At 43.5% G+C, this 22,478-nt stretch overlaps 1 protein-coding gene and 1 pseudogene across 2 annotated transcripts in view; one reads left to right on the forward strand and one right to left on the reverse strand.

Moving 5' to 3' along the window:
- MAML3 (mastermind like transcriptional coactivator 3) overlaps window positions 1-22,478 on the reverse strand; it is a 429,208-nt gene that overhangs the window by 207,600 nt on the left and 199,130 nt on the right. The gene's annotated exons all lie outside the window — the stretch shown is intronic.
- LOC113626031 (Golgi apparatus membrane protein TVP23 homolog B pseudogene) lies at window positions 5,117-7,028 on the forward strand (annotated as a pseudogene).

Raw genomic sequence — 22,478 nt, forward strand, 5'->3', positions numbered from 1 at the left:
CTTTGGGTTTAGACTAACAGCTGTCCTTCCAGCTCCCTCACTAACTGTCCAACTTTGCACAAATCACTGAATCTCAGTGAGCTTGTCTCCTTATATAAAATGTAGATAACACATGGGACTGCTTTGAGATCATGTCTTTGAAAGTACCTAACAAAGTGCCTGGCCCCCTAATAATAGGTTCTCATTCCCTTGCTGTCCCTAGTTATGCTGTCCAAGAAGGAAGCCCTGAGACACCTGTGGTTACTGAGCACTTGAAATGCAGCTACTGCAAGGATGAAATTGAAATTTTAATTAAATTTAATTTTAATTAATTTAGATTTAAATGTAAAAACTGAAGCAGTGTAAAATTTTTCTGGTAAATACAACTTTAGCATAATGGTAGGAATACACTTCACTTGGATTACGGCATCGCATAAGATACAGTATTACTATTATGTGTGTGTATCAGGCACCAGCATCATTTCTAATGCTGCACATAAACGCTGTCACTGATCCAGCCAGTGGACATCCTGATTCATTTCCCCTGAATTTTTTTCCTGGGCTATAAGTTTTAGTATGGCTCTTGCTTCATCTGTAAAAATCAAAGACTTTTCTAATTTTTTAAAATTCTTAAGTTTGTCTGCTTTTGCTGACTTTGGTCTTTAAATGCCAATGATTTGGGGAAAACAGTAGTACAATTATTTTCCTACTTTTACACTCGAGTTTTATGGCAAAAGTCAGCATTAAGGTGACGAGTGCCTAGAGATTAAGCCATTTAAGAAAAAGTTGCCTGATATATCCAGACAAAACTATAATTCAAAAAGATACATGCACCCCTATGTTCATAGCACTACTATTCACAATAGCCAAGACATGGAAACAACCTAAATGTCCATTGACAGATGAATGGATAAAGAAGATGTGGTATACATACACAATGAAATACTACTCAGCCATAAAAAAGAATGAAATACTGCCATTTGCAGCAACATGGATGCAACTAGAATATTATCATACTAAGTGAAGTAAGTCAGAAAGAGAAAGACAAACACTATATGATATCATTTATATGTGGAATCTAAAATATGACACAAATGAACCTATCTACAAAGCAGAAACAGACTCACAGACATAGAGAACAGACTTGTGGTTGCCAAGGAGGAGGTGGGTGGGGAGGGATGGCGTGGGAGTTTGGGGTTAGTGGATGTAAGCTATTATATACAGCATGGATAAACGAGGTCCTACTGTATAGCACAGGGAACTCTCTATTCAATATCCTGTAATAAACCATAATGGAAAAGAATATTTAAAAAAAAGAATATAGGGCTTCCCTGGTGGCGCAGTGGTTGAGAGTCCGCCTCCCGATGCAGGGGACACGGGTTCGTGCCCCGGTCCGGGAAGATCCCACATGCCGCGGAGCGGCTGGGCCCGTGAGCCATGGCCGCTGAGCCTGCGCGCCCGGAGCCTGGGCTCCGCCACGGGAGAAGCCACAACAGTGAGAGGCCCGCGTACCGAAAAAAAAAAAAGAATATATATATGTATAACTGAATCACTTTGCTGTACAGCAGAAATTAGTACAACATTGTAAATCAACTATACTTCAATTCAAAAAAGAAAAAACTGCTTTATTATGAATCCTGGGTGAGTCTATGCCAGAGGCAGATGTACAGTGGTTGTGAGAGCTGACGGGTGTAGGGTCAGCACTGCCACGGACTGCAGCACAAGACAAGGGTTGAAATCCTTCAAATGTCCTACCAGAAGAGTCTGTCTGGCACACCTTGTAAGGGGAGCTCAGCCATGGCTGACGTGGAAGCGATGTGAGTTATTTGGTTGAGTAGGATAACCTTGAGTGTTTGCCAAGTCAAGACACAAGTCCTAAAAACAAAGTCTTTCCCTTGCTGCCTACTTGTCCTCCTCCCTTGAAAACATACCTCTTGCTTTTGTTAAAATTCACCTACATCCTAGTAAAAGATGAGCTATGAACTGCAGTTATAAAGAAAAAAAATCCAGAAACATCTCAAGTTTTAAATTTCTTGACAAGAAATGTATCCAGTTAACAAACTCCCTCCTGTCTTGGCTCCCTTCCACAGCCCCTCACATTAAGAAAAAAAAAAAAAAGCAATTAGACTCTGGCTTGTCGTGAAATGCACACAGTAAAAGTATCACTGTTCCAAAATTCCAAAGCAATTTCACAATCCTAATGAAATGAGGGAGGAAATGGTTTTTTCTTGAAGTGTTGAAAACAATCACCCTGTTGCTATGTGGAGTACCTTTATAAACTGTAAAGGGATTTGCAAAAATTAGGTTGTTCCTTCAACACACACTCACTGAGCATCATTTATGCACCAGGCGCCACACGAGAAGCTGGGGATACAAAGATGAATAGGACGTGAGCGGTCTGGAAGAGCTGACAGCAGAGGGAGAGAGTCATGATTATTACTCATTATAACGTGGCCAGGCTTCCCATGCCCTCTTCCTACCTCTAGCTCCAGGAACCTTGATTTTAATTCACAAAGAACCATACTGTGGAGAGAGGGGAAAAAAGAAAAAGAAAATGACCACAGTAATGCCTGTAAAGGTGGCAGGTCTCTCTAGAAATATAGCTACTCTGTGAGTTTAGACCTCCTTTAAACGAAGGGTGAGGAAAGAACACAGCAAAACGCCTAAGCAAACTGTACCAGGTCCAACCACAACAGACACCTAGGGCTAGACGAGAGGAATTCAAAACAAATTGGGAAAGAAAATCATATACTGTGTAAAAATCAGTTAAAAAGGAAAACGAAACAACCCGGAATAGAGTGAAAAACATCTTTCTCTCCGTGTCCTTTGCAGAATTGCCCCAGAGTCACATCCGAAGAAAGACATTACCTTCAGCTCCACTGGAAATGTGAGGTTTCACAAAGTAATCCAAGTTTGGAATTGATAACCCAATTTCTACATATTTTGGTTTTAACTCAGATGAAACAACTCAAATATCCAAACTCAGGTTTTCCTGATGTGATTTTATGCCTGCTTAGAATCAGAGGCTATGGAGAAAAGTATATACACAATAAATCTAAAATCATTCAATTACCTTAAGTCAATTGGGAGGCTTATATTTACTGAGAATAGGCATTTGACTCCCACAGTACAAAGACAAGCAAATGGCTCCCATGTTGCAAAATCATTCTAAGTAGGTTATTACTCTGTGCTCGGTTGTTCAAGGGGCAAGGAGAAAGGCTTGGGAGCTTGATCAGGAAAATGCTACATCTGTCAGCTGGCAGCAACAGCGCGCGACACAGCCTCTTGAATGGACTGCCGAATGAGCATCAGCTCACAGGAAGGGAAGAATTCAGCCCCTCTTGGGAAACAGATTCATGCTGCAAAATGAGTCAAGTTAATTTCCTTCAGTTAATTAAACCGGTTTCCTTATTAGCAAAGGGAGATGACCAAGTCTAGTTCACATCTAATGACTCACAGAATGATGAGGTTAGCTAGCCCCATCTCTATATTTAAACTTGACTTTTAGATAGTGTCTCAGAGAACTTCCATAAGCAGTACTAGCCCTACCCAGTATTTAGTTCTGCTTTTACTACTGTGGAACCAAGGATTTGCTCAGAAATGTCCACGTGAACTACCACGGAGGTCTGCTAACTGCGAAAATTCATACTGCTTCATCTCAGAGATGTGTATGTGTGTGCGTGCGTGCACGTGTGCGTGTGCACACCCAAGGTACCACGACATCCGGTATCCTTGAGAGGCTGGGGACTAAGTAGTATTGGGGTGTCCTCTAAACGCCCCTGTGACATGACACCTCACATGGAGGATGGGTTTATGGTGAACACTTCCTCTTTATCTTAAGCAAAATCTTGACAGTGATGAGGGGTGGGTACGGGGACAGGAATTCCTCTGGAATGGCTCAGGGATCCAGGTCCAAACCAGGGTAAGCCTGATGGTATTGCTGAACCAAATCTACTGTTACCCAGACGGGCCCCAACAATTTAAGCCCTCCTCCAAGTTACCAGCAAGTAGCAAACATTCATCGTGTATCCATTCTATGCCAGCCAAATCCCAAATCTTTTCTCTCAATTCCCACATCGACCCTGCAAGGTAATAAACATCATTTATACAAATGAGGAAACTAGGGCTCCCGGAGATGAAACAGACCACCCAGGGTCACACAGCTCATGTGAGGGAGTTGAGACTTGAATTCCAAAGCCTATGCTTTCCGTTAGTTACATGCCTCTGCGCTTGTGAATGGAATGTGTTTCTTATTTCCAAACTATTCGGAAATGAGTGTGGCTCTCAAATGAAATAGGGAAGGAGGGGAGGCATCTTCAGAACTGTTCTTTCTATGCAGTGGGTGGCTGGCACATAAGGAAGTACTATCTGAAAGGGGATTTCCTGTAAGGGCTGCAGTTCTTTCAGATGTTCTCAGAACAGTTCTGCAGCTGTCTGAGTTGCTCAGGTAGAGATACATACTGGCCACTAACCCAACCCCCGTCTGATCCTAAAGAGCATGGCATGCCGCCCATGTAGGCCACGGGAATGGCCAATCACATTGACGACCACCCTCCAGGGACATCTCTACAAAGGCACCAACACAAGGACGCATTTCCCAGGAAACCAAACTTGCTCATCCACCATGGTTCATCTCTGGAGCTGTAAAAACTCACACTATACTGGCACTGCCTTCACCTGCATCTCTGTAATTCTATGTTTCTTTATTAATATCCTTCACTTCAATTTCACTTTCCCATAGACAGGGCTAATATTCTGTAGTTCAGAAGACGACTGTATACACTAAATGAGGTAACACAAGCAACGTATCCAACAATGCCACGTGACTTCCTGTAACTCTCCTCTTCCATTAATGGTCCTGTAGTGACCTGTAGGGATTTCCAAGTGGGTGTTCCTCATCTCCCTGTTCAATACTGTTATCAAGTATAAAGATAATGCAAATATACAGTTTTCGATGATGGATCCAGGGTTCCACAACATAAATACTGCTGATTTTTTTTTTTTTTTTGCCGTACGTGGGCCTCTCACTGCTGTGGCCTCTCCCGCCACGGAGCACAGGCTCCGGACACGCAGGCTCAGCGGCCATGGCTCACGGGCCCAGCTGCTCTGCAGCATGTGGGATCTTCCCGGACCGGGGCACGAACCCGCGTCCCCTGCATCGGCAGGCAGACTCTCAACCCCTGCGCCACCAGGGAAGCCCAATACTGCTGATTTTTTAACTTGAGGTCTACATAAAAATGGATTTTAGGATCTCTAAGAATCTCCAAGAATTGTATGCAGAATTTTGTGGTTATATGCCCCTTTTTTCAGGAGAGAGGATCTAAAGCTTTCATCAGATTCTCAGTGTGGTTCGTGATCCTCCAAAAGTGTAACAACAGGCTGGCGCGGGCCGCCATGTTGCAGCAGGACAGTAATGATGACATTGAAGATGTTTCACTGTTTGATGCAGAAGAGGAGGCAACTAGTAGACCAGAAAAATCCAAAATCAGTCACCCAGTGGCATCATTCTTCCATTTATTCTTTTGAGTCAGTGCAATTATAGTCTATCTTCCCTGTGAATGGTTCAGCACCAGCTTTATTGCCTGTATGGTGACAATTATCTTGTTGTTGTCATGTGACTTCGGGGCAGTCAAGAATGTCACAGGTAGACTAATGGCTGGCCTGCGCTGGTGGAATCACACTGATGAAGATGGAAAAAGCCATTGGGTGTCTGAGTCCAGGAAGGCCTTTCCTCAAGAGAGTAAAACTGTTTCAGAGGCTGAATCAAGAACCTCCTGGTTAGGACTCATCGCCTGTCTGGTGTTGTGGGTAATATTTGCCTTTAGTGCCCTCTTCTCCTTCAGAGTGAAGTGGCTGGCGGTGGTTATCATGGGTGTGGTGCTGCAAGGGGCCAACCTGTATGGCTACGTCAGGTGCAAAGTGGGCAGCAGGAAGAATTTAACCAGCATGGCTACATCGTACCTTGGAAAGCAGTTTTGAAGACAAACCACTGGAGACGATCAGACCTCCTGAAGACAGTGAGGGAGCCTGCGTGTTCTTTCCATTGGGAACAACTGAAGGGGGTCTTGACTCTGAACCTTTAGAACTCAGTACCTATTGCAAAGAGGAGTGTTGGGTTTGTTTTTCCATTTTAAAGTTTACTTAAAAAAAAAAAAGGAAAACTAGTTTTCATATTAAGTTTTTACTTTCTAGCATATGGGGCTTGAAGGTGTGGTGTAGCTAGAAACATTGTTAACATTTGGTTCACGGTGTACATATGTGTATGCACATAGTCGTGTAAGATCCATGGGTTAAGTTAACACAAGTGTTTGTGTTCATGCCCATATGGAATGGAGACCTTTGCATTTTGATCCACAGAACAAGAAGGATGTTCCTAGTCTATCTCAAAACTCTCTGTGTTTACATACTATTTCTGTAGATTATTTTAGGTTTTGCTTCCATGGTAAGAGTGAGCACTTTGGCTTATATATAGAGTTAGAAATAATTGTTAATTTTACATTTAATATATACTTCATGATGAAACTTCTTATCCTAGGCATTTACAGGCAGGTAAAAACCAAATTTGGGCTATTGGTGTTAACTAGTTTCTAAAATTTTGTTTATTTTTATTTGTAATGAGTCACATACTTAAGGCCCAGTTAATATAAAAGGAATTTTCATAGTTTATGTTCATGGGATACGTAGGCATTGCTGCTGTTCTATTTATTTTGGGGGAAAGATAGCCAGATTTTACTTTGGAACCTTCCAGAAGCTCTTCAGTGGTCCTTGGCCTAATAAAGTCTATCTTTTACCACTAAAAGAGTATTATTCTTATGTCATAGTGAGAATAATCGTTTCAATACTTGGCATTGTAAATGCCTAAAAGACGTTTTATTTTGCCAATATATTTTTTTTCTTGCTATAATGGGGATATTGTAAATCATGTATTTGTATGAATGGTATTTCTTAAAACAATATATGTAACAATCTGCAAACTATCGTAGGCATCTGTAAATTCTGTTGTAGGTACTGTAAATTTTGTTTTAATCGGCAGATTGATTATTTCGTGATTGTATTTTTACACTGTTAAAAAATGTTTGAAGATGTTTTGTCTAATTGAATGTATCTTATTGGCGTGATAGCTTTAAAGGTGCATAACTTTATATTTGTATAAAACTCTACCGCTTACAAAGCAAAAAAGAAAGTGTAACAACAGCTCTCCTGCTGGTTAGCAGGAACAGATCAGGTTGGGTGGAACCTGTTTTATAAGCAGCCCTGATTTCCTCAGAGTTCAAAGCCATGTGTTCTTGTAATTCCAGGTTACAGTAATGAATGTACATTCTCCAGATCTGGGGGACTGTGTATGTTCTACACTCATGGCAGCTGGAAGGCTGGGCTTGGTTCTATGTCTTCATTCTCATCAGGCAGCAAGAGGGTATAACCAGGGCACAGAAGACCCCAGAAACCATATCACGTGAGAAACAGATGAAGAAGCCAAGTATGTTTTGCTGGAGAAAGAGAAGAACTGGGGAGTAGGAATGCCAGAGCTCGTCTTTAAATAGCTGACCATTGCTATGTAGGAAATGGATTAGATTTAATCTAATGTAGCTCCAGAATATGGAACTAAGATCAAGGGTTGGAAATTATGGGGAGAAATTTTCCAGCCTCTCTATAAGGAGGAACTTTGAAAATAGCAAGGGCTTCACTGTGAGGCTATTGAGCTTCCTGTCCCTTGAGTTTTCATACCAAGCTGCACGTTCATCTGCCGGGGATTTGTAAAAGGGATTCTTTAGTGGGTGGAGGTAGGGGAAAATGACCTCTACGATTCCTTCGAATTCCATGATCTGTCTATTAAGATTTTATATCTCTTATTAAAAGTTATAGTCAAAGACACATACACACGTTCCTTCCCTTACTTCATGTAATAGATCCTTGTGGTGAATCATTTCATAAAGGGGATAATTACTTCTTTAAAACTTTTGATTTCTATGTATTCTGTTGCCTTAAAATGGAGCAAACCTATGCCTGGATGCAGCGTCTGTGCTTTCAGCACACCCTCCGCCCATCTACCTCCTTGTCTGAGTCTCCCCCGCCCCCAACAGCCTTCACCCCACCCTCGCCTCTCCCCGGGCCTCTTGTGCTCTCCACCTAACCAGTTAACATTGCTTCTCATCCTACGGTCTCTCCAATCTATTCTCCACGAGCAACCAGAGGAATCGCTTAAAACCATTCATCAGAGCATGTCTTGCTGCCTAAGGTCCTTCTATAGATTCCCATTCTCTTAAAGTCACCCTCATGGCCTGGAATCGCTGGATGACATGGTGTCTCCAAGCCCATGTCAGGCCAGGCTCCCTCCTCCACCGCGCTCTGGCCACCCGGGCCTCTCCTCCTGCCTCTGCACCTGCTTCCCCTCTGCCTTGAACCTGCCCCTCCTACCTCCTGGTCATCCTTCAGGTTTCAGCGCAAGTATCAACTTCCTGGCCATGCTGTCTCAGTTAGCCTCACCCCACCCATGCTCGAGCACATCGCTGTTTTATTTCCCTCACGCCCCTTATCACAATTTATAACCATTATGCTTCTTACTTTTGACTTGGTATTCTTCCCCCATCCAAGTGTAGCTCACTGGTGATAAGGACCTAGTCCACGTTGTTGACTGATGTGTCGGTGCCCAGTGTCTAACACAGGGACTGGCCCATGGTTGAGGTCAGTAGGTATTTCCCGAATGAAAGAATGAATGAGCGAGTGAGTGAGTGCATGAACAAGTCTGTCCAGTACCGATGGTCAGCTCTGCGGCTGTGCGTGACCTTGTTCTCCTCTTAGACTGAAATGAATACACTTCCTTGCTACCCGTCGTCCTCTTATCTAGGACAGGGCTGTGTAAACAGCAGGCCCTCTAGAGGATTTTCCATGGGCCCCCAAGAAGCTCACTAATATAAAGCTAAAGATTAGAGAAAAACAACCTTTGTTACTGAAGAAAGACATTACCCATGCCTCGGAGTGTCCACTGAGGGGTAAAATCCTAGAGAGGACTAGCCCAAGTCCCTAAACCTGGGACAGCGTATCTCTTCTTCCTCCGAGGGCTCTCAGAAAACAAGTGTTCTGGCTGAGAGGAACAAGAGCTGCTGGAATGGGTTGCTGAGGAGGTGGTAGGATCTCCCTTTCTGGAGATCTTTAAAAATAGAACAGCCATCTGGGATGACTTAGATATGGTCTCCATTGAGGAAGGGGGATGAAAAGGGAAGGAAACATCTCTTTAGGTTCCATCTCATCCTTGATTTTCTGATATTTCACTTTAAGTTTTGATTCATGGCAGAAGCCTGAAAGGAGCTAGGAATTCACTTTTTCTTTTTAATGGAAATGGAAGTCCCATTTTACTCTGAACTGTAATTCTGCTGCATGACTCTCCTTCTCGCCTCAAATGGGCAATTTGGATGTCATGATTTTTTGGTTAGGTAGAAAGTTTGGATGAAACTTAACTTCCATTCTCTCTCCTAGAAAGGAAAGCAGAAGAATCGAAGATGGAAAAGCTCAGATGCTGGGAGATGACAGGGTGAAGAACACAAATGCGTGAGGGTCCTGCTCAGGCCACTGAAAAGGATCGAGGGACAGAGCAGCCCAGGAAAAACAGGCAAATTTTTTTTAAGTGTTTAATGCTTATTCTACTTTTTTTTAAATTTATTTTTTTCATGGAAAGGCATTTTATTTTAAATATAGCCATGTGTACATGTCAATCCCAAACTCCCAGTCTATCCCTCCCCCCTCTCCCCCCCAAGGTAACCATCAGTTCATTCTCTAAGTTTGTGAGTCTAAAACAGGCAAGATCTTGTGGGATGTCATACATCCCACAATAGGGACCTGCCGTGGTTACATACAGAAGTTAAGTCTAGAAGTAGTCTACTGTTTGTAACAATTCTTCATTTTTTGCCCTGCTTTATTTTTTAATGGAATCAAGCTTGGGAAAGTCAACATGTAAACAGCATAAGGCATATTTTTTCTTATATACGGCTATGAAAGTATAGCAATTGAACTATTTCCTAGCTCTGTTCTTATGACTCTTGCTTGATTTGTCAAAGCTGCATTCGAAAGAATAATAGATTTTAATACACAGAGCTTGGATTTGACTATTTTGACTATAGAGGCCACACTGTAAAAAGCCTTGTTTAATGTTCCTCAGAAGCATTTGTAGCCATAACTGTATTTCTAACCTAAGTAAACCTGGTTGTGATGATCAAATACATTTATCTTTAGATGTTCATTACAGGCACCGTTGTACCTAACAAGCTACTGGCCAACGGGAATCTAGTTTTGTTTTTTCTTTTTTTCCAAAAGGAATACAAATGGCTTTCAGTGATGACATTAACTCTTTTGCCTTCCTGTAAGTTAATGGATAATCCATATTTTTATGGAATATTGTGTTAAGTCAGAACGAAGTGTGACCATAAAGGTCTTCACAAACCATACTTGAAAGACGGCCCTGTCACTTCATAGGACATCCATCAAGGCTACGTCCTCCTTCATCTGCCCACTGCTTCCAGAACGTGGGCTGAATGTCCATGGGCGACGTCCCTGTGGACCTCTGGGTGTGTCCGTGTCCACTTATGCTAGAAACAGAACCCGAATGCTGGACGTTCACAGAAAGAAAGTTCTAAGGTAGAAATAAGAACAAAACAAACAAAACGAAAAGGCAGAAATGGGATATTCTCAAAGGGCTGGAACATGAATTACCTTAAGGGGCCTTCATGCTACAAAATCCACACACCATTGTGTTTTGGTCCATTCTGTTGTGTAACTCTTTGCTAGAGTGGCTACCACCCACCTTTCGCTTCTGGATAGAGGACACATAAGGGTTCAGGGCAGAGAGAAACACCTGATCCTTTAACAGAGCAGGATTAAGTGTCTGCAGGAAAGTTGTAGTTTCTACAGAACATGGCTCCAACTTTTCCTCCCATGAGGCCGCTGTCTCAGTGTGGAGCCCCTGGGGTTACTGCCGGGGGTGAGTGAGTGAGGCGCTGGGTCCAGCTCCGGCCAGAGCTACAGAGCTACGGCACACGGGGATTTAATCCCTGGGGTGAAACCTGGAAGGGTTTGGGCCCAGCCAGGTCGGATCTGAAGAAAGCAAAACCTCCTCTTCCCGCACCGCCCCCCGCCCCCCACATGCACACACAGAACCTTCTATCTGCTTTATCACCTTCCCTTTGCTCCACCCACACTAATAAGGGCAGGTGGCAGCAGCTGAGAATACAGCCTCCCACATCCCACAGGCTGAATCCCCCTGCCCTCTTTTCTTCTCGTTAGTCCTCATTTGTCTCCTCTCTGCCTTATGCTAGCTTGGTTGATCCCGGGGAGCCCTGGGCAAACTCAGGGGACAAGTGCCACACTCTCTGGGTCGCCTGAGTCTAAACCTGGAGCATGTCTATCTACCACTGCACACACCCAGGCTCCAGGATGGCTCATGCTTCAGACCCACTGTCTCCCTTTCCTGGCTTCCGGTCAACGCTCCTCCCTCTGCATCACTTGCCGGCACCTTGGAAAGCTGGTCACTTCGTTATTTACAAACTCTACAGTTTTCCGTCTCAGTTCACTGTACTGCATTGGTCCCTATCGCTCCTTAGGGGTTTGCTCGCAGCCTTCCCTCACAAATTCAACACCACCACTCCCTCGGTGCAAAGCAAGTGTGTGGAGCTTGCTGGGACTTGCAAAAAAAGTGGGGGGGGGGGGGATGGTCAGTGCTGCTTTCCCACAGCTCTTCCTCTGGCACCGCAAATGTTAACGCCTGTCTGCGGGGAGATTGCAGTTCTAACATAATGAGGTATTAATGAGCTTTGCACATGTCCCCAGCCACATTTCCCTCCCCCACTCCGACCCCGCACCCTCCTCTTCCGCAGAGAATCTGCTCCTTTTCTGACACTGCAATTCCTCCGCCTCCCCTCCCCGCCTGCCCTCTCCCGCTCCAGCGGCCCGGCTGCCCTGCGCACCTCAAGCTGCCAGCACTACAGAGCACCAAATGGGCTGGCACCGCCTTGTTTCCTGGCCTAATGGATGCTTGTTTAAACACTGGGGCTGTTTGCATTGCTGCGGCTCACTGCATGTTAAACACAGTCCTCTGAAACCCTATGCCAATCCAATAAAGGTATCAGCAGTTCAGTGCGGGGAGGCAATTACTAGATGGTCCCAAGTGTGCCTTCGAAGCTCTAGGAAGGAAAATTTGATCGAACAACTAAAAGGAAAATCTGATTCGGCTCAGCATCACGTGGAGGACACAAGGCTTAACTGCAGCCAGGTCTTTGGAGGGCAGAGGGAAATCAATGAGGGGCCGGAGGAGCACGTACGCAACGTTACAGGGCCGTGAGCCAGCCTGTTAGGAACCCCGGCTCCTGCCTCCGCCGAGAGACACCTGCCTGTCCTCCCACTTGGGTTCCCTTTATCTTCCTTTCTTCTTTTTCTATTCCACGGGGTATACTTATTTATTTTTTAATGAGAAACTGCTATCCTTCTTAACACCCTCCATCTCTCACTCACCTTTAATTCCTTAAGCACTCATATTAAGGAAAAAAAAGGCTTTTCTTGTGCAAGAGCATTACCATATCAAAGGCAATAGAGAGCACGAGCGCAAAAATGATAGAGGGGTAATATAGCAGCAGAGAGAAGGCAGGCCTGCTTCAGAGACGACGGTGGGTCCCTAACCTCAGGCTAGCGATCCCAGTCGATAAGGCAATGGATTGGTTTTCTGCCTCAGCTAAGTCGGAAAGATCAGGGGAATCACACACAAGATTTAAATTTATTTCTCACTCAAGAAGCAAAAGTTTTGGGAAACCCTCTATTTTTAAGTTCTGGGCTTCGGTTTCTTTTACTTTTCTCTGTTTTTCACTTTAAAATCTGCCCCGCAATGGCCCTTGTTTCCCGAGGTAGCGGGAGAAGGCAGCGGTGGATGTCTGGCAACGCTAAGAAACGCTACGCACGGCGCTCACTGGGGCGCCGTCCATTTGCCAGGAGTTTTGCCAAATCCCTGTCTCTTCCCCGAGGTTCCTGGCACAAGGAAGATGGAGCAGAGCTGCTGTCAGCGTTAGACTGCAGCAGCCCCCGATCCAGTGGGCGTAAGGAAAAAGCTCTCCCTTCAAGGCGGATGGCGCTGGAGTGCGAAGGCGGTCTGCGGCCCGTGTGAGCTCTGCCCACGATAGGGTCCCAGAAAGGTAATTAACACGCTGAAAAGTAGTCAATCTGCAAGCATGTTTGTGGAGCCTCCAGACCAGCATACACTGAGTCCCCAGAACAACAGAGGACCTGGCCTTGCACCCCTGACTTGCCTTTTTGTTACTCGCTGCACCTGCTGTAGAAAAAACTCCGGCTCCCACACCCCAGGCACCAGGTGGTGGGGAACCGGACAGTGAAGCCCCACCGGGCCAGCAGCGTGGCTGCACGGCCCCGCCTGCAGGGAGGCACGCACTCCTGTACCTCCGCCTGTCTGGGAACAGTCATGGCAACTCACGAGGACAGTAGCTTTCAGGGTCCATAACTGCTGACGTCAGGTCAAGTACTACTGTTTACATAAGCAAGGAATGGTGTATTTGGTTCATTTGTGTTCTCCGTGGTTTCCTGACTTAACATTCACGGAATTGCCTCATCATCTCAGGCCTGGAAATACCGGTGAGTGCACTATGGTAAAACCCTTCTGAAAATTATAGTAAGTGCCTTGCTTATCCTGCACTTCGGGGAATGAAGTATTTCATTTAAGATACACACACGCACACTGAGGCTACATCTTTTGAGTGCCAAAATAATTTTTAAAGATTTGAAACATTTATGATGAAAAGCTTTCTAAAACTATTTAGATGCTTCCCTAGTTTATTAAAACGTAGGTAATTTTTTTGAAACTCATAGGGTCCTAAGTTACTGACCCTGTTGTTGGTTATAGGTCAGCTGCTTAGTTTGGCATGGTAGTTGATTACTACCTCCCTTTATTAGGAAAGAAGAGCCCTGCAAAAGATGATAGACCAATATATTTAGGAGACTCGCTTATAACCGTGTCTTGAGACACCACCTTGCTATATTTCCAGAATCTAATGTCTCTAGGAATGCTAGATCTGTTTCTCAACAAGACATGAACTCTCTCCCATCCCCACTCAGCAGAAACATTACATTTTAATTTATTTTTTCTTCTTAGTGTTTGAATATCACCATGGAATCAAAAAAACGTGATACCGACCCCAGACGACTTCAACTTACTCTCTTTATCTCTCTCCAGACACAGAAACTCACAAAATCTCTGGGCTCCCATAATGTCACTCTCATCCAGAGATAGCAGCGGAATTATACTAAAATCTCAGAAAGAAATTCTACTGCAAAGATGGAGAAGTAGGGTACAAGAGAACATGCTGTTAATAGCAAGTTTGAGATGATCAAAGTAGACGCAACAGTCACAGGTGGACAGATATTCCTCTTCTTTTGATTACTTCTTTGTGTGCACATAAAGAGGCTATTTTAACTTAAAATACATAAAGATCCATCTCTGAGATCTCTACTTTTATGTTATTTACATCAAAATGTTTTCACTTTTTTTCTAATTTGTAACATATAAAATTTTCTCCCCATGTAAGCATCTTGAATTCTGTTATCCTGAACCAAGAAATGGCATTCCTTCTCACCACCATGAAATAAAAATCATACCCTATTGTAAAATTTTTAGATGACTATGAAAATCACTGAAGTCAGTTATCGCAAAGTATACTTTCATCATCTGGCAGGTTTCACTCCCAAATACTACTTCTCTCAAAGAGGTGTGGCTTTCACGCTTTGGTATCCTACTTGGATACAGATGTGAAAATCTCTCCTACCCTCAGGAAATGAGCATCTTATTCATCTCATTTCAGTATCCATTTAGATCATCACTTTCCGATGACCAAAAATTGCTGGAATGCTTTGTTAGGAATAAAACCTGGGATTCCTAAACCTGAATTACTGATGATGGAAAAACCCAGATTAGCAACTGGAAGAACTCTGGTTTGGTGACCTTTCATTACCCTTTTTCCTTCAGGGTTTACTCACACAATCAGCAAAACACGATTTCAGCTTCTGTTAGAAGGATCAGACTTTAGAGCAAAAAATGTCTTTAAGATTAGAGTAAAAGCATAAATTAAATTTGGGCCCCTAAGCAAACGTTTAAAGAGGTCCCTCTTTCATTAGGCACCACAGAAATGACCTCAATCTGCATTGTGCAAAGGGGTGGGAGAGTGGACTTCGGGGAACCCTCACTGGAGCAGTTGCTCCTACTGATAAGATAAAGTGGCCAAGAAACAAGGCATTGTCCCTAAACTATGAGTATAAAAATAAGTATGAATGAAGTGTAAGAACTGGGGCCAGTGCTGTCACCTTTGTCCTCAGCATGCAGAATACAGACCATTGATGACCCTTGGAAATGGTACCTGTCTGGTGACAAACAAGTTCACAAAGGGTTTATTATAGTCTCTCTATTTTTCTGTATGTTTGAACATTTCCAAAATAAAACGTTTTGAAAAAAAAGTATGTCGACTGGTTCACTGGAAAAGGAGAAGGCACAGAGGGCAAAGGAGGTGAATACTGTACCAGTCCAGTCATCTTAGGACTGGCGCCATCTTGAGCACTCCACCAAGTCCCGATGCAAGAAGACACAGGAGGATGGAGAAAAGCACAGGAACAAAGACGGCAGCCTCTGCTCTTGCTAAAGAACTTCCCAGGGTGATGGGAAGGTCCAGGCAAAGGAGAAAATGCTGCTCTTTGCATCACGTTGTCAGAAGAGATTTCAGACAGAGCCCCGGTCAGCTGGGAAACCCAAACATCCACATACAGGGATGGCATATGTTCTGTAGTTTCTGACCAGAAGGAAAGAGCTTTTGTGCACAGGCTGTTAGACCCACATATCTAGAAACAAGTGGAAACAAGAGATGTAAGACATGGAAAAGAATGATGACTAGAAAGAATACAAAGGATGTTTGACTGCTGAACTTCCTTTAAAGGTAGTTTGGATCCTCTCTGGATTAAAGAAATGTTTACAATATTAATCACTAATAGCCTTCCTTTAAAAAGTTTTTTTTTAAATTTTGAACTATTTTTTGACCTACAGAAAAGTTGCAAAAATAGTACAAAGCCCTTCGTATCCTTTACGTTGCTCTCCTTAATGTTCATGTCTTACTTAACCATAGTAGAATGACCAGGAACAGGAAATGAACATCCATACCATATTGCTAATTAAACTACAGACCTTATTAGAATTTCACCATTTCTTACACTAATATCCTTTTGCCGTTGCAGGATCCTATCCAAGATGATCCCACATTGCATCCAGTTGTTATCTCTCCTTAGTCTTTTCCAGTTTGTAACAATTCCTCCATCTTCCCATGTCTTTCTTGGCCTTGACACTTTTGAAGAGTACTGAACAGTTATTCTGTGGAAGGTCCCTCAGTTCGGGTTGGCCTAATGTATTGTCATGACTCGAATGAACTTATGCCTTTTTAGCAAGCATACTATAAAAATGACATTGTGTTCTTCTCAGTGCATCGTATCAAGGGGGTCATGATGTCATTATGGCTTATCACTGGTGGTATTTGCCTTGATCACTTGGTTAGAACAGTGCCTGCTTGTTTTTCCACTGTAAAGTTTCACTATCTTTCCCTGTGTAGTAACAAAGTATCTTGAGGGGGATATGCTGACACTATACGAATCCTGTTTCTCCTCAAATGTTACCCACTAATTTTAGCATCCATCTGTGGTTCCTGCCTGAAATAATCGTTACTGTGGTGTTTGCCTAAGGGTGATTCTGTTTCCCAATTTCCTTCCACATTTATTATCTGGAATTCTACTTAAGGAAGAGCTGTCACTTCTCCCATGTTTTTTGTTTTTTGTTTTTTAATCAGTATGGACTCCTGGATATTTATTTTATTCTATGGGTTAAAATTCAGTACTGTCTTTAGTTTTTTGCCCAAGCTGTACCAGCTTTGGTCACTAGGAACACATTTACATCGACTCCTGTGTTCTTTTGACAAGCCCTTGTCTTTTGAGGGGAGTGTTTCCTTATTTGCTGGCACTGTTAAGATGTTCCAGGTTCATTTTGTATTTCCCCTGCCTGAGGCCTGAAAAACAACTGCTTCTGCAAGGAGGCTTGGTTCCTTTTATTGGAGAATGGTGTTTAGAAACAAGATATGGGTGCTGAGTGAGCTTCTTGTTTCTCAGCAGATAGAGCTAGGTAATATATGTATGCATATTAACCCATTTATATACATATATGTATATTTCTGTATCTCTCTGTGTACATAGAGAGTAGTTTATGCTACTACTCTGATCCTGACCCAACACCATAGGGTTCATTTTAGCCTTCCTCTCTCCTTATTGATACCTTTTTTCTCCATCAGTGTGATGCCCATAATAACTTTCTTTTAACTTAAAACATAGTTTCACTTAATAATCAACTCCAAAGCCATTCGTTGATTAGACTGGAAATGGAGTTATTGATTTAGCAAATATTCATTGACAAGTACCGTATTTGTTTAAGGCCCCATACAAAGCTCTCTGGATGGAACAGGGATGACTCTTAGACCCTGCCTTCAGGTAGTTTATGGGCTACTAGGAAATATATAAAAATAATACAGAAAGTAAGGAGTGTTAGGAGAAACAAATAAATGGCGATGGGCGTGAAGAGGAAGGAGAAATGCATTCCTGTTTGAGGGATATGGGAAGGCTTCCTGAAGAAGCTGTGGACCTTTAAGGACGGGCAGGGTGGGATCTGTAAAGATTAGGGGGAAGCACTCCAGGAAGAGGAAACAGCTTGAACGAAAGCACTGGACGGAGGCTGTGGAGGCAAGGCGTAGAAAAAGAACAGCCGTGTCACCGGGGGACCAGGCCAGTGAAGGCAGCATGGCGGCTGGAGCTGGATCACAGAGCACCGTCGACAACTGGCTATGGTGGAATCTGGGCTCTGTCCGCGGGCAATGGAGAGCTCCTGAGACTTTGCGAGCAAGCAGTGACCAGCTAGGAGTGACATAGTGGGACTCAGAAGTCCGAAGGGGGAACCTGTGGACCAGAGAAGATCAATGCAGGAGAGAAAGCAGTTTGGAAGCTACTGATATAGGTTAGGGGACCAGGGATGGTCTGAACTGCAGCAAGAATGGCAGGTACGGAGAAGAGGCGACGTATGTGAGGACATAATCAACAACACCTGACAACAGATTAGATGAGGAGAGTGAGGAAAGAGTCAAAGGTAACTTCCGGATTTCAAGGAGGTATATTAAAAAACTATTCGAGTTAGAGACTACGACATAAGCAAGATAATGGGAAACTGTCCAACGGCCCCCAAAACGCAGGGTTGAAGTAGATCACTTCCCATGTGATCATTTTGGTGCTTTGTTATGAGTGGACAGGAAAGGAGAGAAAAATCAAATGTTCTATCAAGCAGTGTTGTTCCTTTCTAGCAGCAATGCTAGAGACCCAGTACAGTAAAAAACTGCATTAAAAAGCAAGGTGAAATTTCTAGATGATAATGAAATTTCATTTGCCCATAATGCTGGTTAGCCATTGGCATTGCTAATCACCACAAAGGGATATTTTCTTTGAAGTTGGATAGTTAGCACTCTCTAGACTAGAAATTGCCCACATTTTATCCATCATGACGTGGAGGCTAGTAAAACAGAGCCATTATAACTCTAGTCACCAGGGAGTTCTAGAACACTGAAGTTAGAATGAAACCATCACAGCTCCTCTATTAATGTTGTATCACTATTCAGATGTGATAGTTTATCTCAGGGAACAGCTGAAACTCAAATATACTAGCATCTATACAACCATGACAGCACTTATTAGTACATAATATACAGGCATAGGCTGTGTTTGCTGGAGTATATTCGGTTTTCAGGCACAAGAAGCAACTACAAGTCAACTGTTGTTATGCCACAGTCTCGGTTGATTGTGTTCTTTTTAAGGAAGACAGGAAAGAGCTACATTTGTTCATTTGTTTTGCAAGATGCTAGACACTTAATCATGCTATAGGGCAACAGAGAAGACAGAAGTGGAGGAAGAGAGCATGTACTTTTTCTGCTATTAGATCTGATGCAGTTTGGAACTGCAGACCCATTGGCTGTAGGGAAGTCTGGCGTGGATGCCCAGCCTGGCCCCAGCCCGGTGACCACGTGGGGATGGGCCAGCATCCACTGTCCACTATCGCCTGCCCCTCCTTCCCCTGGCTGTAGAAGTGAAAGATCTTCAAGCCTTGTCTTAGACAAGGTGTCTCTCCTACACTAACGGCTCTCACAGAGTAAAGCTGCTGGAATGGTTTCTACAACAGACGTTCTTCTGGTAGAAATGGAGATCCTTTTAATCAGGTGGAAGACAGAGGCCTACTATTCTTCTTAAGTGGAATCAAAGGAGTCACACTGAAGAAGAGAAGTCCATGTTGTCCCGTCCCATGAAAAGCTCTGTGACCAAAAGAGTTGTCCCACCAGAACACATTTCCAGGCAGAGTCTGTGGACCCAAATTCATACCCTGAGTTGACAGAGGGGTTGAGGAAGATCCTGCACTGGACCTTCACTAGTACAAAGACGGACTGAGGACGCAAGGGAGGAGAGGCCAGTCTCACCATTTTGAAGATACGCAACAGCCATTCCCGCAGGGATTAAGCTCCCTCCTTATGAAATTGCCATATTAAAAGACATCGTTATCAATTAAGGTAAGCAGGGTTGGCAGGACTGGAGGGTCAATTACAAGTACTCAAACACAGCAGCAAGGAAGAGTTAAAGGCAAAAACTGCAATGCGGTGGAGACACGTCATTGTGCGCTGTCCCCGTCCTCCCACCGTAACCTCCTCCCCTTCATGTCACTTTCCCTTTTCTCTGTCCTTCTAAGTCCCTTTTTCTGCTTAAATGGCGAGTAATGGGACACTAGACCTTTACACTGTTCATTGATTAACCACACATTAGTATGTTCATTGCTTAGGTTATCATATTACTAATTGATTCCATGATTTTTTTTTATTTCTAATTATGAAATTGAAGGCTTTGTCAGTGCTGTAGGAATTTTCAAGGCTTGCCCAGTTGTAGGCTGTGCGAACGGAGCAGTCAGAAGGGCAACTACGGTACCATTTTTAGATCTCTAAAGAAGAAGTGAGGTGACAGAGTTGGAAGATGAGTCCATGCTTCCTCTGTTATCCTGGAATCACTTAGGTTATGGTTCTTGTGTCCCAAGATGCTGTGAAGGAGCCTCCAATTCCAGTGAGACCGACTCTGCCACTTGTAGGACCCAGTGCTAAATGAAAATGCAGGACCCCTTGATTCAAAAATGAAGACTCTCAAGCTGGTGACAGCAGAGCATCAACCCAGACGCCCCAAGTTCCAGGAGCCATGAAGCCCGGCTGTTCTGCCTTCATGTGTCTCTTCCCTGAGCAAGCCTGTCGTTCTTGGCACTAAAATTCACCAACAGGCTAAGACACTACTTGATCGTGACTGGGTTTCATCTGCCGTTTCTTCTTTGGACCTTGTACCACCTAGAACTGCAGAGACATATTAAAATGTTTTCCACTTCGTGTTTTGCTATTTTATGTGATATTTAATTACGTTATCACTTTGAATGCGATGTTCTGAGCACGTCCCCACCTGCTCTAATTATTTTCCACCAAACTGAAGTTGTGGATATTTGTGTAGGTCAATGGAAGGCATTCTCTTCATCAGGGGCCTTTATCTTCCTCCTGCTTAAACATCTTCACAGTGTCAACAACCCTCCCATGTCGTCTCCTTCAGTAATCCCTGTTTCTGGAATCACTTTCTGAAGAGTGAAAAGAACTTTTAAAAAGTACTTTAGAAACAATTTCCTGATTTGCTTAATTCTTTGAATAGCGCTTTTTTGACTGCCTTCCTTTGACCAAACTTAAGAAAAGTATCTTGTAAATAAAAGGCATTCTGTTCTTATTTCTCCGATCAGGACACTAATTTTCTCTTATGCTTGAATTTTTTTGTTTGATTAAAAAAAATTTTTTTTTAATTTTATTTTTTTAGAGCAGTTTAAGGTTCAGAGCAAAACTGAGGGGGGAGGTACAGAGATTTCCCATATACCCTCTGTCCCTAGGGTTAAATTGTCATTGCTTAATTTATACAGTCATCCCTCGATATTCACAGGGGATTTGTCCAGAACTCCTGTGGATACCAAAATCCACAGATGCTCAAGTCCCTTAAATAAAATGGTGTAGTATTTGCATATAACTTACGTACATCCACCTGTATGCTTTTTTTTAAATTTATTTATTTGATTTATTTATTTTTGGCTGCGTTGGTTCTTTGTTGCTGTGCGCGGGCTTTCTCTAGTTGCGGTGAGCAGGGGCTACTCTTCATTGTGGTGCGCAGGTTTCTCATTGTGGTGGCTTCTCTTGTTGCAGAGCATGGGCTCTAGGGTGCGAGGGCTTCAGTAGTTGTGGTGCACGGGCTTAGTTGCTCCACAGCATGTGGGATCCTCCCGGACCAGGGCTCGAACCTGTGTCCCCTGAATTGGCAGGCAGATTCTTAACCACTGTGTCACCAGATAAGCCCCTGCTGTATGCTTTAAGTCACCTCTAGATTACTTATAATACCTAATAGGTAAGTGCTATGGAAATACAGTAGACCCTTGAACAATGGGTTTGGACTGCTGAACTGCAGGGGTCCACTTATATGTGGATTTTTTTCAATAAGTACTACAGGATCCACTGTTGATTGAATCTGCGGACGCTGAACCACAGATATGGAGGGCCGAGACACTATTTTCCAAACAAGTCTCTGCTAGGCCAAGGAAATGTCAACCAAAAAGCTAAAATCACCACAAATTCCAAGTAAGTATCGTCAACTAATAATCTTTATTTCTAGGAAAATGTTACCCAAAGTCCCTCTAAAAGTAGGTTTGCATGAGAGACAAACCATTGGAAAAGATACTGTGATACTCATAGACCTAATCTATTGATAGTTTCAAATACTTTCACCAGCAGTGTTGATCTCCCATATCTCCATTTTAAATGAAGCGACCAAATCCTACAAGAATTTATAGCTTCATTGGTCATCGCTGATGGAACCAAGGAGGAACGCCTGATCCAAGGAAAGCCTGCTGTCTCTGTATGACACAGTCTGGCTTGAAAGATGAACTTGCTCCATCAGCTTCTGACTCTGGGAGATATATCGGGGAATGTAGAGAAAGAGATGCAGTTAGCAGTGCAGTTTAGCAGAACCAAAAGGATAGCAACACAGAGAGAGGCCAGCAGCTGGGGTGAGCCACGTGGGAAGATCGGGTTGCAAAGAAATTACTTTGAGGAAATAGAGAGGTTGAGAGAGGAAAGAAGGAAAGAAGGGAGGGAGGGAGGAAAACAAATGAGAGAAAGAGATGCGTATACAGACAGGACAGATGACAGACCACATGACCCTTGAGGGCGTGGTTTGCCCCTAGAGATTTCCTTGTTGGCTTTTTCCACTCAGGCGCAGCCCATAAGCCTCCGTAGAGTGAGCCTCTTTATCTTCTGAGGTAAAATGAATGTATCACTGTTCCT

The sequence above is a fragment of the Aethalodelphis obliquidens genome, unplaced genomic scaffold (genome assembly GCF_003676395.1).
Source record: "Aethalodelphis obliquidens isolate GAN/ISIS:26980383/991018 unplaced genomic scaffold, ASM367639v1 scaffold17, whole genome shotgun sequence".
In the NCBI taxonomy this organism is placed as follows: Eukaryota; Metazoa; Chordata; class Mammalia; order Artiodactyla; family Delphinidae; genus Aethalodelphis; species Aethalodelphis obliquidens.